This window comes from Lissotriton vulgaris, chromosome 6 (assembly GCF_964263255.1).
Source record: "Lissotriton vulgaris chromosome 6, aLisVul1.2, whole genome shotgun sequence".
Taxonomy (NCBI): Eukaryota; Metazoa; Chordata; class Amphibia; order Caudata; family Salamandridae; genus Lissotriton; species Lissotriton vulgaris.
This window is the reverse complement of record NC_141694.1, coordinates 1,387,111,563-1,387,126,100: the sequence shown is the minus strand read 5'-3', so window position 1 is coordinate 1,387,126,100 and position 14,538 is coordinate 1,387,111,563.

Sequence of the window (14,538 nt, the reverse complement as noted above, 5' to 3'; positions counted from 1 at the left end):
ACAAAATGTATGTAGGCCAAACATCACAAAAGGTAAAAACAAGGATTTGCCAGCACAAGAGCCGCATTCGCTGTCAAACTCCCAATGCCCCTCTTGTGGAACATTTCATCAATGCCGGGCACAAGGAAGATGAGCTACGCTGGACTGTGCTGAAGGCATTAAAGTTACCCACTAGAGGAGGAAGCATGACCCAACTTCTCAACAAAGAAGAACTGAAATGCATAATACTTTTGGACACAATACAGAATGGCCTGAATCGCACTGAGGATTGGGCTGGACTGCTTTAACTCCTCATATTACTAACTTGAAAACCTGTCTACAGTTAGAAAGAGACTCAAAAGCAATTTACATTTATGAAAACCTTGAAGGGTCCAAAGATTGTTTCAAAAACTGTTGCTAAGGGTGTTTTTAAACAATGCCTAATGCTGGTCAAAGACTCACTAATTGGGCATACTGTTTATGAAGTGTATTTGCATGACGAATCAAAACAGTTGAAAGAATGTGTAAAATGCTCATAAGCTGGGTCCAAGTAATTGATAACCGAGTGCACTGTTCACTGAACCTCCTTCACAATGGATCTCAAAATAATCCCAATGCATGACTGTGAGCACTGTATCACCTGTATTGCCTGATAATATACACCACTCTAAGATGGCCGCCATTATGGCATGCACCCTCACTCCCTCTTCCCTTTTTACTTAAATGAACCATGCCGTTCAGCAAATCATTTCCGGATTCCCGATGTGCCGGCTCAGTGCCATTGAGCACGCCGCTTTACCTCCGCTCGATTCTTGAGCAAGGCAGCAACGTCTGTGGACCAAAGGTAAGGGTTAAAAGGCTCTTCCCTTGCCTTGTTCTCGCATGCAGTAAGTGTCCTTAAATTAATTAAATCCCGTTTTTTCCAGACCTGAAACAATTCGAGTGCCCACCCTCGTGTGGATGAATTTCAAGTATTTCTTCGAACTGGAAGAATTATAACAAGTGGCTGACAATTTTTTGTCTTCCCAGTAGAAACTCGAGGTAATTACATGTCCCGATTACACACAGCGTGCCTTGCATGCAACGCTGTTCGCTTGTAACTAAAAACCACCCCCCCCCCCCCTTTTTCATTTTTTAGGCACCGGTCCTGCTGCAATCAATTAAAACCTTTTCTCGACCCATTGGAGCAGATTAAATATTGCTCTGGAAGGTTTGTCCCCCTATCTCCACAATAACACCTCGGAATCACAAATCACAATAGGCACTTAGAAAGCCTCGCCGTTTTGACGTTCTGCATGTACACAAACGTAGCAACCCCTACTCCAAATGTGAAACCAACACGCTATTCACAATCACGAAATATTGGATAGCTGCCCACTGTACTTGATCGTCTTGATTTTACCTTAAAATTTGCGTGCACTCTCCCGGAAAGCATGAGATTGGAACACCTTAAATATGATGTTAATATGAATGGTTTTAATCTATCGTCGAGCACTCCGGCATGGTACGTAAGAATAACATGTGTTTTCATGTGTTTTCATGTGCATAGTACCTGAAACAAGTGCAGTATTTAAACAAGACTTTACTTTTTCTCCTTTCTCCCCATTTTGTTGTTTCCCTATTATGAACAGGCTTTTTTTGAAAGTACAAACAGGCAATATATTATAAAGTCCTGCTGATGATCCCAGTTCACTAGGAGCCAGGGATCGAAACGCCGTCGACACTTTTTACAATTCTGTAACTCCTCTATTGTGTTAATATTGTTACAGTAATTGTCTGTCTGAACTTGCTTTGCAAATGTATTAATGATGCAAGGGACAGTTGGCTCCCACGTTCTTTTTGCCTGATATTCTTTACCTTCTTCTCTTGCTTACCTCTCTCACCCTCCGAACCTTGTTCGAGTGTGTTCTGGATAGGTACAGGCTTGTACCCTATCAGTCTATGAATCAGACCTCTCTGGTGGTCTTCTTACCTATGTTTATACTTGAATAAAAATTCAGGCCCGGCTGGGTACTGAAAAACTTTTTGATATAGGACTGATTTGAGTCTATATTCCATTGAATTGTTAAAAATTTCTAATCCTAAGGACCATTGTTTTCTTCAATAGTAAGATTTACAGTAGCAAGTTTGTTAAGATCCTTTATGATGTTTAAGCCCAGATAACGCAATGAATCACCCGCCTGTGTTTCCAATGAACTCGCATCATCATTCCAGACCAGCATCTCTGTTTTTGATGTATTGATCCGGTACCCTGATATCCTTCCAAACCCCTGAGCAATTTCAAATATGACAGGGAGTGCCGTAGTTACATCTGATGTGAGAATAAGCAGGTCGTCAGCATATAACGCCACCTTCTTTTCCCACCCTCTGTGACAGAAAGGACTGATGGCATTCTCTCTCCTCAGTTGTTGTGCGAGAGGCTCAATATAGAAGTCAAACAGAAGGGGGGAAAGCGGGCAACCCTGCCGAGTCCCTCTAGTTATATTGAAAGGGTCTGACAACTCCCCGTTAATTAATAGACTCGCCACTAGGCCGGCATACAACAGACTAACTGCACAACGAAATCTCCTCCCCACTCCAAACTTGGCCAAGGCCCCCGACAGGTAAACCCAATTAACCCTGTCGAAGGCCTTAGTTGCGTCCAGTGTGAGAGCAGTCAAGGGGAAATTCTGTGACACCGCGATATCTATTACCCCTATTAGGTCGTATGTCAGTTCGTATAACTGTCGCCCCTTTACAAATCCTTTTTGATCTATATGGAGGACTGATGGGGCTACCAGGGCCAACCTAGAGGCCAAAACTGTGGTGAAAATCTTATAGTCCACATTTAAGATTGATATTGGCCTATATGATTCACAGGCGTCCTTGGGCTTCCCAGGTTTCAATATGAGTGTAATTGATGCGTTGTCCCATGATGAAGGGGGAGTCTGCCCTTCAAGAAGGATCTGGTTGAACATCTTAGTAAGGAAAGGGGCTATCTCATCCTCTAAGATTCTATAAATTTCTGCAGGTAGCCCATCGGGCCCCGCAGCCTTTCCCTTCTTGCTTCTTTTTATAGCGGCCCTAACTTCTCCTTCGGTGATGGTACCCTCCAAAATTTGGGACTGATCATATGTAAGACTGGGGAGATTCATATGTCTTAGCCAATCGTCGACCTCCCCAGGGCGATTTACAATGTCCTCCTTATAGATAGATTCAAAGAGTTCTTTAAAGGCCTTCCTAATTTCAATGTCCGATATAAAGGAATCGTTGCCCACCTTGATGTTGGCAATGTTGTTCCGGACCTGGTCTGATTTGGTCTTCCAAGCAAGCATTTTGCCTGCGCCTTCGCTGTACTCAAAATTGGCTAATTTGCTTGCTTCCCATCTCTGCTGCAATCTAAGATTCAATACTGAACCCAGATTGACTTTCAGGGTCGCCATTTCTTTTCTATGACTATTGATAATGGACTATCCATAAGACATTGGAGATTTATTATCCTTTCCTCTATTGACGAGATTTGTTCCTTATATTTCTTCCTTTTGTATGACACTTTCCCTGGAATGAGTCCCCTCAAAAATGCTTTGAACGAGTCCCAGATGATCCTTGTAGTTGCTGAGTCATTATTAATCAGAAAAAAGTTGTGTGCTTCTATATTAAGATATATTATGTCCTCAGGTGAAGAGAGAAGTGAACGATCAAAGGACCATCTAGAGGGCAGTCTCTCCGTTTCATAAGTTAGGTCCATTAGTACTGCGGAAGGATCTGAGAGATGCAATGGTAAATATTCGATAGATCTTACGTGTTCAGCCAGCCTCAGACTAATTAAAATGAAGTCTATCCTTGACTGGTGTTTATATTTATAATTCCGGAACAACACTCCTTGCTGGTCCCCGGACCTTTCTCTCCATATGTCAAGGTAGCCGTATGTTTTCATTGCAGACTGTAACACTAACCTAGATTTTGACAGAACTAAGGATCGACTATTGGGGGATTTATCCAAAACTGGGTCTAGGACAATGTTAAAATCGCCCGCTATAATAGTTGGCTCTGAAAAGGAAAGCAGATGTGAAAACATAACCTCCAGTGTAGAATGATCATCCTGGTTCGGCCCATAGTAGCCCAAAACTGTGGTTTGGGAGCCTGCTATTACCACAGACGCGATGGCCCATCTGCCACCTGGGTCGACCAGTTGAAATAGCAGCCTGGCTTTAGCTCCCTTTTTGAAAATTATAGAAACCCCTCTAGTATTACTGGTCTGATTAGTTGAAACCGCAAAGTCTATCCACCTATTTCTTTTAATCAAATCTAACATTTCCAAATGTATTAAATGGGTCTCCTGGAGAATAATGACCCGCGCATCCAAATCCCGTAAGTATTGCATGATTTTATTTGCCTTTGGTTTGGTACGCAGGCCATTGATATTCCAGGAGAAGTATTTTATGTTAATCATCTTGGGCATCAGTGTCCAACAAGCGGAAGAAATAAGTAGATGGAACTAGACCGACCCATTGTTGTCTAAATCTCTTTCCATAAAATTGCGAGATCACTTTCCTTCTATCATATCTTGATTTACTGAGGACTTTTTTACTTTTTTTACACCCCCCACCACCTACCCTAGCTACGTGCCTCCCACCCTCCCACCTCCCAAACCCTGGAAAACCCTTGCGATATCTAACCGGTGCGATGTCCGGTGGATAGCGCCCCTCCGTGAACTCCCGGAGAGATACACCACCTTTATAAGTGAGAGAAATGAAAAAAATTAATCTAATAGTAACACTCAGTTAATTGCGTTGCTTTTATATCATTAAGGATATTAACTTTACTCTATATGCATAAGGACTCAATAAAATCATGGGTTGGCAATAAACACCAGCTCTTATTAATGAATCCCAGAGTTAAGACTCCTCTTTATTTCTTTTTGCTTCCCATCTGCATCAGGAGTTCGTCAGCTGCCTGCACTGACCTGACATTGATCATCTTATTATTATACATTATTTTCATGGCAGCAGGAAATGTTAATTGAGCTGAGGCACCCAACGCTCTAAATGCTTCCAGGCGCCTCCCGAACTCCCATTGTTTCTCCAAAGTAATTCTTGAGAGATCTGACCTTATTAAGAATGTAAACCCCTTTGTGTCCAGAGATTTTTGCTTTAACGCAAGATTAAGTATTTTCTCTTTCAATACATATGTATGAAAGTTTAATAAGATTTTACAAGGTTTAGATCTCTGAGGGTTACGTTTGAAGGGATCCCTATGAACTCTTTGGATGTCCAATGCTAGCTCTTCTAGTGAGAGGTCTAAATTCAGGGACTCTTTCAACAGACCCGTTATAAACTACTTTATGTCAGAGCCCTCTGAGCCTTCGGGCACGTTCAAAATTCGGAGATTTCCCCTCCTCGCGTTGTTTTCTAAAGTCTCCATCCTTTCACTAAGTGCTTGGTCCTCTCTGGAAAGCTTCTGTATATCAACTTTCGCCTGGTCCAAATATACAGAAAATGTTGCTGTAGTCTCTTCAAGGACTCCAGTTCTTATGGCAAGTCCCTCAATTTTATTTTCAAGGGACTCACAGTAGATTCTTATTTCAGCTTGGTTTGCAGAAGACTCCGCGAAACCCTTTCTTATTTCCATCGTAAGAGCTGAAAACATACCTAGTATAGACGCTGGAGTTATGTCATCTTTGGCCTCGAACTTGGATTGATCCGTGAGGGAGTCTATGGGATATTCAATCTGATCAATAAGATCTCCCCCGATTGCCCCGGCTTCTTCATTAGATACACTAGGAGCAGCCTCAGTAACAATCAGGACCTCTGAGTCTCCTAAAGGGAGAACTAATAATGCCCCCTCCTCTGCCTCCTCCTGAGCGAGAGAAGATTGTGATCCTGACCCTTTTTCGTTATCTCCATCTCCGTCTCCAAGACTTAATACACGGACTTCACGTTCTATGACCCCTTCTTCTGTTCCTTGATCTTTTGCCTCTGCAGCCTGCCCCAGAAGGGGAGAAACCTTATCCGTTGAAGGAGAAACTTCCAATTCAGACCCAGATGACATGATTTGATCCCCTGACAGATGTAATATCTGGGGTATTACTTTAAAGTAGGAACGTAAGGAGGGGGTAATCTTAGAGCCTTTCTCAGGAGCAGTGTTCTGGGTTTTAGTTTTAGTTTTAGTTTTAGATTTCGAGCTGTGTTTAGTGCCTCTGCCCTTGACCTCTGTGCTTAAGTAAGAGGAAGATTTTTTGTCTACCACTACTGCTGTGTAGTCTACCACCCCACTAGGTGGACCCAACACTCCAGCCTTATCCACTAACAGAACACCTTTCTTCTTCCGCCCTCTTTTGCCCTAACCTTTACTTAGGGTGGGTGGCGCTTTTCCTGTAGACTCAGGGGCAACTACTGTTTTTATTGTCCCCTCTTGCCCTGACAATAAAATAGTGGGAGGATCCGATGTATCCAGAGGCTCCTTACCTCTTTTACCAGGTATTACCCACCCAACTGTATCCGCCACTGCTGATGGTGTTAATGCTGGGATATGGGTTTGTGTTACCTGTAAGCTTGGCTGCGTACTTGTAATTTCTGGGGCACTGCGCGAAATTGTATCAGAAGAGACTGCGTGATATGGCTGCCCCAGACTCCGCAGTAACCTTCCTCTCCTCAGCTCCAGCGCGGCAGACCGGAGACAAGGTAGAGGTGATTGTTTTTTCTCAGACGCCGTCTCCTGCGAGTACCACCGCAAACGTTTAACAGGAAAATCTAAAAGATGATAAGGGGGGCTCTGTGGGGTGAAACACTGAACCTGCTCCTCAGTCGCAGCCCTCCCAAGGCTTACCTTAGCGTTGAAGACTTCCTCTGCAAAAATTAAATCCTCCTTACATATCTCGCGTAGTGGACACCGCCCCAGCCCCAGCCGCGGGAAGCACGATGCAGTCCACGGCCGTCCAGCTCCGCAACCTCTCGAGCAGCTGTAGTCCGAAGCAGAGCAGAAGTCGGGGCAGTCAAACAATCCTAAACGGCAGCAACCAGCGTTCTCCCCACCCTCAACTGCAGCTCCACACTCGAGCAGAAAGCGGACTGCCGGAGAAGCAGTCCCGATGAAGTGGCTCTGCATTCCAAAAACGCTCACAGCCTTGAAATCCTCCGGTGCAGCAAAGTGGTTGGTGCCCCGAGGTCGAAATTCAACCCTCCCTCGTCTGTTGTGCATGTCACGGATAAAATTAGGGATTATTCTGTGTGATGTGGCGATCCTCTCCGGGAGCTCATTCCGGAGCACCGCGACCGCTTAACCAGCGGCCGCCATGTTTTCCCCAACTGCGCAAAGAAACTCAAGCTATTGAAGCCGTGGCATTGAACCAATGCCAGCATCAGACATGAACCGAGAAAACGAAGAGAATGCGACCTCTTAACCCTGCCAGAGGAAGCTGAATTGTACAATTTGTTAAAACGTATTTTTGATACATTCACCGCCGGGTGGAATAAAGAGTGCATGGGAAAATAAAATTATGGGAGGGAACGTAATTCAAATAGAGAATGCAAGTTACCTCCTATCAATATGATGTGATCATCTCTCCTCATCTTTTGACCAATCAAATTGTGGGATTCACACATTTGCAACATTGGGGGGTGTTACACTGACCTGGAAAATAGTATAACTAGGGTAAGCTTAGCTAGTAAGATTGTCCGACTTGTCTGAAAAGCTGACCTGTCACTGACCCAACGCACTCAATAGGTGATCGAGAGCAGAGGTGCTGGAGGAGAAATCTGTCAGATGATTCGATAACCCAATTGGGGTTCTGGAGAGGAGTTTGATAACCCAATCGGGGTTCAACTGTTAGCTGCAGAGAGGGTTTACAACGCTGGCGTTTGAACTTTAGTTGTAGTGCTGGTCTTAGCCTGTGGTGACCCTGTCCTGATTCAATTTGGTCCGTACCTGTCCTGATTGCTGGTCTGCACCTGTCCTTACCTGCTGGCACCTGCACTTTGGGTTTTTTATCCTTTATCCCAGCCCGTGGCCAGGGTTGGTCTTCACACCTTTCTAGGTAACTATAAAGTGTGGGTTTGTCATTGTACTGTTTTCCCTTTTTCTACCCACCCTATGTTTAAATGCTTGAAAATTATTTCTTTCCTAATTATTGCATATCATGTATCAATCATCATCTTTTTAACTGAATGAGCAATTATTGATTTAATATGGTTTCAGACATTTACAATTCACATAGATAAAGAGTTAAAACTATTCACAAGTCTGTGGTTATTCAATGAGTGCAGCCGTTATTTATTGCCTATTATGCTAACACCCTTGATCCCTAGGTACCGGCGACTAGGATTGGTAAGTCAAATGGTATAGGTCCCGAATGGTTAAACAAAATTGATTGAGTATAGGTTTACCTGTTCAACGTGTATATAGCTTTATGGGCCCAGGTGAGTATGGTAAAACGAGCAGGTGAGCCCGCGCTCTATCACCAGTACCTCACTCTCCACGGCTAGGCCCTTAAAACCAACCGTGGGGACAAGGGGAATTAGTACCCCATCACCACTATTCCATCAGCATGTTTCTGCCTGATGGCCCATCTCAGAAAAAGCCCCCTGAGACGGATGAGGTGTTTCAGGATGTTCAGCAGTTGGAGCTCTGTGAAAAGGGCTTCACCATGAAGATGATTAGCAGTTTGCCAGACTTCAGTACTATCCTATGGTTGCCAAGCTTAGGAAGAAGGTACCTCTTTGAGCTACCAAGTGTCAAACATTGCCCAACTTAACCATCATTACAAACCCACTATTGTCCAGTGGCATCTTTGGATGTGTGGCTGGAGAAACTGCTGCTTGGAATTTCTATCATGAGCAAAAGTCATTATGAGAAGGGCACTTTAGGAGACTAAACTTATTATCATTGTGAGGAGAGTGCAGAGCACATACAAACCTGTGATCAGGTGTCAGCCTGAGTCAGAGGGCTCAGATGAAGTGCAGGTAAGCCCTTGAGGAACTTCCCTAGCCATGGCCTTCATCACACAGCCAACATAATCAAAGATGAGGATTTAGGCCCTAGACCTCTACCCTTTATTAACTGGCTATTCTAGAACTGTTGTTAGGACAAGCTGAAACAACCATTATACCCTTCAGCACACACCTCATGTTTACTAGATTGCACTCATTCCATGCCACTTATGAGCACACTGAGATCTGGTTATGTTGTGGACCGGTCCCCACATATCTCTATTTAAGCAGAACCATTGACAATGACCAGAGGCCAGTAACTTCCTTGGAAAAGGGTGAGGACCTTGTTCCATTGCTTGCCATTATCAAGTTGGGGTTCCAACTAGTCAATTGACTATGGACATGTTGGACGGGTCTTCGAAGAGCATCTCAAAACTCCCACCTGAGGCGCCTAATACCCTAGAGTTTATGCCTCTGCTGAAAACCTACACTGCAACATTCCATGGTCAAGTAAATGGACATCTGAGGAAGTTCAGTTGATTGGATGCCGAATATTCTCCAGGTAGCGACTGATTGGATGCAAAAGATTCTCTCAATGGCACCTAGCATCTTGGGCTCATATCTAATATTTTTAAAGTGTTGCATCTTGAAAATTCTTTACAAACAATAGCAGGACATAACTGCCTTTATTCCTACTGTACATCTTTTGTTCTATTGTACCATGGATTAATCTCACACCACCTCCTTTGAGCTACATCTTTACAGCAGCCCAGAAACTCACAATGTTTGGGATGCTAACTTTTCATCTGTAAGAAAAACGACCTCTTGTATTCTCAGGAAAGACATTTTATCCACCCCACTGTAAGAAACTATAGCGAATGGTGTTGGGGTTAGTATTTGCTGAGTTATCATTCCTGTGTTTAGGTGCTGATCAAATACTCGCACAAAAAAACAGCCTATCACCCATTCTGTCAAGGTGTTCAGGCTCAGATTATTGCTAGAGGGTTAAGGCTAACAAACAGCTGTGGTACAAGAAAACTGCTATCAGAATATCATCTGACATAAATATTGAGCCCTAAATATAATTTTTAGAAATATCGGCCCATGGAGTTAATAATAGAAAATCTTCATCCAGGGGGGCAATCATTTTTGTAAGCAATTTTTAGGATAAAATAATTTTGGCAGAAGATGTTTCTTTATACGATTATTTAGACACACACACACGAAATGTCTATCCTTATATTTGCAATGGATCCAATTTCACTAGTGCATCAGTCACCTACCAAATGTTATCACAAGGTTTATTCTTAGGGCAAGACTATATTTCAGAATCTTGTCATGTTATCAATAAAAACTTGAGAAATGAGTTCTTATCAATTCAACTTCTGTTATATTTGCTCAAAGGAAGAAAACTATCTTTTTTTACAGTACACGAATACAACGCATATTCAACCCCTGGTGCAAAGGGTGTAATTCAAGTCTATATAAAGTCCAAAATAGAAAAGCACATCTTACAGCTACAGAAATGAAAATATGCCTTTTTATAGCACGTAAATAGTGGGCAGAGTGGGCAGGTCCTATTGGGAACTTTGTTTGCAAGCTTTTTTTATTTTATCAAAACAGTTGTCATACATTTTGCAAAGAAAAACTTTCCCAAACATGTTTTGCTTCAGGCTGAGAGGGAAGGAGGTAGTCTCCTTTAGAAAAATTAGGGACGGCTAAAGAATAAACAAGCCTTCTTTTCAAGGTTCTTGCTATTTGAAAAAGTTGTAAAAGCAAGCTATCCGTTAATCAGCAAATCTAAAAGCTGCTTGGGAGCTGGTATAAGCTTGAATTGATCACATCAATCGAAGTTACATGTTGACAAACAGTTATTCTTTTTGAGAGGTATTGTAAGGCTTACCGGTTATGGGATGCATCACTTTAATGGAAACCTAAAAAAAGGGCTCGTACTAAGTGAAAGCACTGTAGATGCTTTAACACTGACTTTATTTATACATTTTTCAACAGTATCAATGTTACTGTTCGAGGCCTATCTTATATTGTGTGTAATAAATGTTTATCTGCAGCACCGTCTTGTACTATGTGCAATTCTTTTTTAAACTAATGACTTACCAATTGACTTTGCTTTCTCTTATAGGATGGGACATCACTATAAATATACATACAACTATTTCCTAATGCACTAAGCGATTCAAATTATTGACCCTTCAGACCTCTGAAGTGATCACATTAACCAACTTAGCTTTCCTGTCAGACGAATGCACTTCCCACAGACTAGTTTATCTCTCAAATCAATCAAAAGAGACTTTATTTCGGTTATATTTCAAACCATAAAAGTACACGTATACACAACAGTTTAAAAACATTACACATATTATTGCCATATATTAAAATCGTTATACAAGACATGTTTCCTTTGTCCCAATACCGATATACAGACAGGATAGTTATAAAGTGCAAACAGTGCATAATAGAATGCAGAAGGCGTAATTTAAAAAGTTCCAGTAAGTTTGCCAAATAAAGTTTGTAGGGTCATTGGTCCAGACAGGTTCTCATTCTGACGGCTAGTTTTAAAAACGATATTATTTGGAGAACACTGTCCTGATGAAGAAGCTGTAGATAAATGAGAGCTGGTCTGATTTGATTAAAATCAAGTTTTCTTAGTAGGGCAACAAGGTAACGACGGCGGAGATATTCATAAAACCTACATAAAAACATAAAATGCAGCATATCCTGTGGAGACTTTCCATTGTAGCCACAGGGAGCTGCACACTTGCTAAAAATGTCCGACTTGAGTCTGATTAAAAGATGGTGAAAGATGTTGAATCTAAACCTTGACAACAGAAATGTTTCATGTGAACTGAATGATCCTGCCAGGTAGGGCTCTATGCTGTCACATGTCTTTAACATGACATATTTCCTAACACTTGGCTTCAACAGTTCCACACTTTCTCTATCGGCCAGCTGATACTTGCAAAATGCTTTTTTAATCGCTATTACATCCCCCTTTACAATCCCGCTAGGGCGAGTAAACAAATCTAAGCGCCCCAGCCTTTCAAAACAGGATTTCAAGTATTTTAGCCAGGAGATGCACATAGAGTTATCCTGAGATACAAGATCTCTCACAATCTGATGAGTAAGAGGTATATCCTCATTTAGCCACAGGTTAACCCAACAAGTCAATGGCCTTAGAGCAAAGTTGTCACATAAGTACTGTGTCCCTAGTTCCTCATGGACTACAAGATTAGGGGTACTGGAGGGGACACATAGAAGACGTTTGAGGAAAGTATTTTCAGAGACCTGTAACTGTTCTCCTGATACATAGCCCCATATTTCACTACCATACACTGCAGTAGCAACTGATTTGGCGTTATACAGTTTAACCATTGCACTGATTGGTTTCTTCCCCAGTTTTGTTGCAAGGTTAAAAATAGATGCGTTGACCCTCAACATTTCCCCCTTTTTCTTGGCCAAGTGAGGGCCCCAGCTGAGTTTAGAGTCAAATAAAACGCCAAGATACGAAAATGTTTCTGTAACGGGGATAGGCACCTCATCAAGTTTAAAAACAAAGTTCCTTTTTGGCTGCCGGCCAACATGCATAATATATGATTTAGAATTGTGGACCAGTAGGTCCCTGTCGGTCATAAAAGCATTTAAAAGCAAGTGGAGCCCCTTCTCCGTCCTTGAGATTAAAACCGCAACGTCTGCGTATAAAAGGACAGGAATACCCCGCCTGCCCACTCTCGCACAGTCTGACTGTACCTTCTGTAAGACAGCATCCAATTCATTCATGTAGAAATTAAAAAGAAAAGCGGCAAGAATACATCCCTAGTTTATCTCTCATTTATCTTTCATTTATTGTGTGTGCATTTTATTTAGGTGAATGGTCAACAAAATAATTACAGATGATTTGCTCTTTCTAGTGATCCTACCCCCATAGCACTCAAGATCACGGATGTATGACGTTAGCACGCATACTATTACCACGCATACCTTTACAACGCGGTATTTACAACGAATACCGTTACAACGCATAGCGCTTTGAGGTGCTGGATAGTGGTAAGTATAATTTTATATTCCAACTCCAGTCCCCGTGGACACTAGGGAAGGTGTTGGATATAAAATTAAACTTATTCCCTATCCTAGAGCGCCCCCAGCGAAATGCGTTGTAATGGTATGCGTGGTAATGCCTGCGTTGTAATGGTAGTGCGTTGTAAAAAATGCGTGCTAAACGTTGTATACCAAGATCACAGTTAGTTCCCATACCATTGATGCAGTTTGACTGCTTCACAGAGATAAATCTTACAGCAGGGCACATGTTTTAATTTATTGCTGATCCCTACAACTCGGACTTCTCTTCCAGAGAAGGATAGGTTTGAGACTTCCATGGAACAAGTGGTAGACCGTGTTGAAGACAAAATCAATCAAGAATAAAACAGGGTAGCACCATCACTGTATGGGCCACTCTGGTCTAGCTCTTCAAATATTCCATGTAAACAATCCTCTTTCCCTCTCAGGTACTGCCATTGTGAATTACTCCCTGAAGAAATCTGCAGAAAAAACCACACATTGGAGGCTTTGTCATATGAAATGATTTCTGACCCTGCACAAGACTCTATTAAGTTGTGTAATTCAGAATGTATTTTTCTGCTTCTGGGAAACAAACTCATTTTGGATTTTATCTGGATTCTGTCTCCATTTCCATTTCCTGTGTCCAACCTTACAGAAGGAGTGACAAACAGTGTTCCATTTCAATACTTCCATATTTGCATTTATTCCAGAATTGTTCACTGCTGTTCCTCTCCCAGGACCTCGCATTTGCTGTAGCCTATTTCTCACACTAACACCTATTTTTTTAAAAAGAGTTTTATATAGCGCAAACTAGACCCGAGGATATGAGGTATCAGAGCACTTTACATGAGCACCAGGTTCGTTACAGATGGGCACATTCATTTTTTTGTTAGGCCCAGGAGATTAAGTGATTTCCCCAGAATCACAGGATGTTGAGCATCGTTGCTGGGACTCGAACCCGGATCCCCAGCTTCAAGGTCGACCACTCTAGCTGTAAGGCCACATCCTCTCCCCCTTGCATCTTAGTCACTCCATTCACTCCGGCATTAACTCCAGCATTGCCAGATTGAACATTTCCCATGTCTAAATCCATCAATGGAATCCAAGCATTTCTGCTTCATTTCAAACGAATCACTTCTGTATTTTGACAACTTCAAAATCTCATCAATACTCTTTGTCTGCCAGCATGTTTCACTTTCTTGTATTTGACTACTTAGCTCTGGGTGCAAACCCATAACTAAGGCAGAAGTAAAACCACTTACACCATTATTCTTGAGATCATCAACTTCACTATGCCTTTTAAAAATTTGTATAAGCCTCTCATATTAAGCATGCACTGACTCATTTCGTTCCTGTGAATTTCTCATACTTTTTGATGAATTACTATCCTTTTAGGTACCTTCTTTATCAAATGTTCAATCACCTGTCTGTATAAATTACTCACTCCTTATGAAGGAGCATTAATAGGGGCAACTCTAGCTTGTTCCTCTGCCGGCCATGCCGCTACAGCTTTGCATTCAGTCCATTAATTATTAGTGATCAGTGTCTTGAATGGAGAATTTAAATCAGTCCACAGCAT